Source organism: Ailuropoda melanoleuca, unplaced genomic scaffold, assembly GCF_002007445.2.
Source record: "Ailuropoda melanoleuca isolate Jingjing unplaced genomic scaffold, ASM200744v2 unplaced-scaffold7766, whole genome shotgun sequence".
NCBI classification, from domain to species: domain Eukaryota; kingdom Metazoa; phylum Chordata; class Mammalia; order Carnivora; family Ursidae; genus Ailuropoda; species Ailuropoda melanoleuca.
In genome coordinates, this window is record NW_023253065.1 from 143,901 (window position 1) to 147,796 (window position 3,896).

At 40.1% G+C, this 3,896-nt stretch overlaps 1 pseudogene; it reads right to left on the reverse strand.

Moving 5' to 3' along the window:
- Nucleotides 1–290: 290 nt before the first annotated feature.
- LOC100473331 lies at nucleotides 291–3,563 on the reverse strand (annotated as a pseudogene).
- Between the last annotated feature and the right edge of the window lie 333 nt (nucleotides 3,564–3,896).

Consider the following 3,896-nt stretch of genomic DNA (forward strand, 5'->3'; position numbering starts at 1 on the left):
AATGTCCTATTCACAGGTCTCTCATCCCATCTAATGTTTGCAAAGTCTTAGAAATACAAACCTTGACTTTGTTCCCTTCCCTGTGTTGTCCTGTAGTATCTGAAAACATGACTCCCTAGAACATTTCTCCAATCCTCTTTCAACTTCCTCCTTTCTGCTGCAGTGCCTTACTACACACTACGGTATTCACTTAGACATTTCCTTGACTCGTGCATTTCCCTTGGTTTGGTGAGGAGGGTATTGATGAGGCCTGGGGAAAATCATTCATAAAAAAGAACAAAGGACAACAGTTATATTGACTGTACCAAATGTTTATTATCTAAGTAAATGAAGTAAATGTAAACTACCTTATAACATATGGAGCTTAATGAAAACTATGGGGTGTATTTCTGTCATAATTTCAGCAAAATAGCCCAGAGAATGCAGAAAGAGGCCACGGTCATATCCCCTTTGCATAGCAGCAGAGTATCAATATGGAGCAATGCTTTTGTCCAATGGAGACATTCTCTCTACCTTAGGGAGATCTGGTCTTGGTAATGGGTGAAAGAGGACCCCACCCCCACCTACAGAACACAAGATCTGAGGCCTATTTGTTATTCAGTTAGGCAGTCTGACCCATCTCTCTGACATTTTCTGAGACTTAAGATCTCTAAAGTCTTATGCAAGAGAATTTTAGCATCATCAGCGACTGTATTGATGAATTTCAAATGTAGAATGTAGACTTTTAAAAACTGGAAGAGAGCGGATGGCAGGCCTCCATTTACTGAGCAATAGCATTCAATGCAGTTCATGGCCCTGGCTATTATGCTGTCATCCTTCACAAGTAACCAGAAATTCAAGGACTTGGTGAAACTCTTAATCTCCTCCACAGACATGCCCAGTTTCTTTGCAATCTCTTTGAGTTTTCATCCAAACCAAAATGGCTCCGGTAAATGTTCAAGCAATTTTCCTGCTGGGGCAAGTCAAAGCCATCAAAGCAGGCCATGAAGGGGATGAAGCTCAAAGCAGATGATTTCCAGGGCATCCAGCCAGATCTTCTCCTTGAGGAAAGCTCTCTTCATCTCAATGGCAGCATCAGACAAATTGGGCAACAGGAGCACGAAGGTGTAGCGCTTATGAACAGGGAGCTCCTTCAGCAGGGTCTCTTCCAGTATTGGGAAATCAAAGTCATCCAGGTCAAAGTTGGAGACCAAGAAGATGCATGGCTCAGGCACTCCAATGTGGCTGAGGTTAGCCAGACAGTTGTCTCGTATCTGCTGAAGCACTCTCTCCTGTTTGAAAGATGTGGGCTTGCTTTTCTCTTCATTATATAAATCATTGTCCACCTTGGTTCTAACAAAGTAGAACTTCTTGCCTATCTCCTTGATATTTTGGGCTAGCAAAGCGTCATTGAGGGTAAACCGAGAGGAAGAAATAATGATGAAGAAGTCATAGGTAGCAAATTCCACCATTTCTAGATATTCATGTGGATGGAAATTGGGGGTTCCAGTTCCAGGCAGGTCCCAGAAAGTCACATTAGGATATTTGGGATGTTGATAGGGCGTTTTCTTCATGGTGGTCTCCACAACACCAACACCCGCAAAACCCTCCTCTTCATAACTAACTCCTCGCAGGGCATTGATGAAACTGGACTTCCCAGTGCCAGATTCCCCAATCACAGCCACATCCAGGGGAGCATTCTCTGCTGCCATAAGTGATTCCTCAATTATGTTAGCCACATCTTTTAGGTTGGTCTCTTTAAGGGCTGCTTGAATTCTACAAAGATTTTCTGGAGAGATGATGCCCCCTACCTTACTGACTAATGTGGTGTAGTGAGGGACAAAGTTGGTGGCCAATTGCTGAAAATTCTTTCCTACCAGGAAGTCAAATATGAACTTATCCATGCTGGTTAACTGTGGAACGTCTGTGGAAAAAGGAAAGTGAATTAAGACAAATGGAGCAACAGAACAGACATATAGTGTCAGCTGAGGAAACACACAGGTCTCAACAGCCCATTCCCATTCTCTCACACTTACTAATGTTACCCTGAATTATTTTTCTGATGAATTTTGTTTTCATGCTACAGTAGAAACTACTTGTTGTCTACTCTGATGTTTGCTATGTCACAGGAGTCAGGACCTGTGGAATACAGAATAATAGTACTCAAAGATGTTCACATCCTGAACTTCAGAGCCTGTGAATGTGCTACCTTGTATAGCAAAAGGCACTTTGCTGGTGTGATGAAGTTCAGGATCTTCAGATGAAAAGATTTTCTTGGATTACCCAAATGGGCTCAATACAATCACAGGGAACCTTATAAGAAGGAAGCAAGGCCAAATGATGAAAAGGAGATGGGATGATGGAGGCAGAGGTGAAGTGAAGATCCAGAAAGATGTAAGAAGGGCCACAAGATATGGAATTCAGGCAGTTTCCAAAAGCTGGAGAAACAAAGAAATGGATCATCTCCTGGAGCCTTCAGAAGGAACCAACCTTATTGACACCTCTTCTTTTTTATTTTATTTTATTTTATTTTATCTATTTTATTTTATTTTTTATTTTATTTTTTATTTTATTTTATTATTTTATTTACAAGTTTTTGTTTAAATTCCAGTTAGTTAACATATAGTGTAATATTAGCTTCAGGAGTAGAATTTAGTGATTCATCACTTGTATATAACAACCAGTTCTCATCACAAGTGCCCACCTTAATACCCATCACCCATTGACATCTTGATTTTAGCTCCTTTAAGATTCATTTTTTACAACTTCCCTCTGGAACTATAAGACAATACATCTGTTGTTGTCTTAAGCCACAAATTTTGTGTTAATTTTTTTACATAGCAATGAGAAACTAATGCAGACAGTCTGCATTTTCCTGAAACTATAATACTGAGCCATACCCCTTTCCATTCTGTAGGAGGAATCAGTCAGGCCAGCACATTAAAGAGCACAGAATAGCAAACATACCTCAGGTCATATAACCTGCAGCAAATAGGGACAGGAGTTGTCTTTTAGTAGAGGCAGGGGGCAGAGAAAAGCCTTCCAGGATGTGTGTTTCATAAAGGAGATAGCGAAGCACGTAGTCCTGTGGTAATAATTGCCCCATTGCAGCTTAATGTCCATTTATCTCATCTCATGGTAGAGTTTGGGTGGGATTTAGAACATGTGACAGGAAGTGGCAGGGGAAGTAAATAAGAGCTTTAATTTTCCCAATTCATTTCTGCATAGTCTAGAAATAAAGATATCTGATTAAATCATGACAATTTAAGGAAATCATCACCATATTATTGATGGGGCCTCTTATCATCCACTATGAGTGAGGAAACATTGATTTTAAAGATATTTATACATGTAAGGTTGTCTGAGGAATTACAATGGGCTTTTAAGAATAGGAGCGTGCTCAGTGCTTGTCCACTTCCTATATGTCCTGCAAAGACAATTTTCAAAAGAAGGAGAATCACGACTCTCAAAGAAATATAAAATAAACATGTGTTAAAGATTTTATTTATTTGATTACTAATGAAGGAACCAGGCAGATGACATTACTGGTTAAATACATATTCCCAAAGAGATATTTATAGTTCAAGAATAGTGAAATGAATATTAAAATGATACGAGAGTGCTGTATTCTAAGGTGAGGGTGGGAAGTCAATTGAACCTGTACAGACTGATATTAGCTATATGACTGCTATGGACTGAACGCACCCTACACAAAATTCATAGATGACACAGGAGCTCAACGTTCTGGTATTAATAGGTGGATTTTTGTGTGTTGCCTTAGCCAAGGGGGCAGAGGGATCATGAACGGGTTAATCCCATGGACACTCCAGATTAAAAGACTACAGAGACGAACGTGCACATTCTGCCATGTCAGTGAGAGGGAGATGTCCACCTCAGAAGTGAGCTTTCACCAAGCA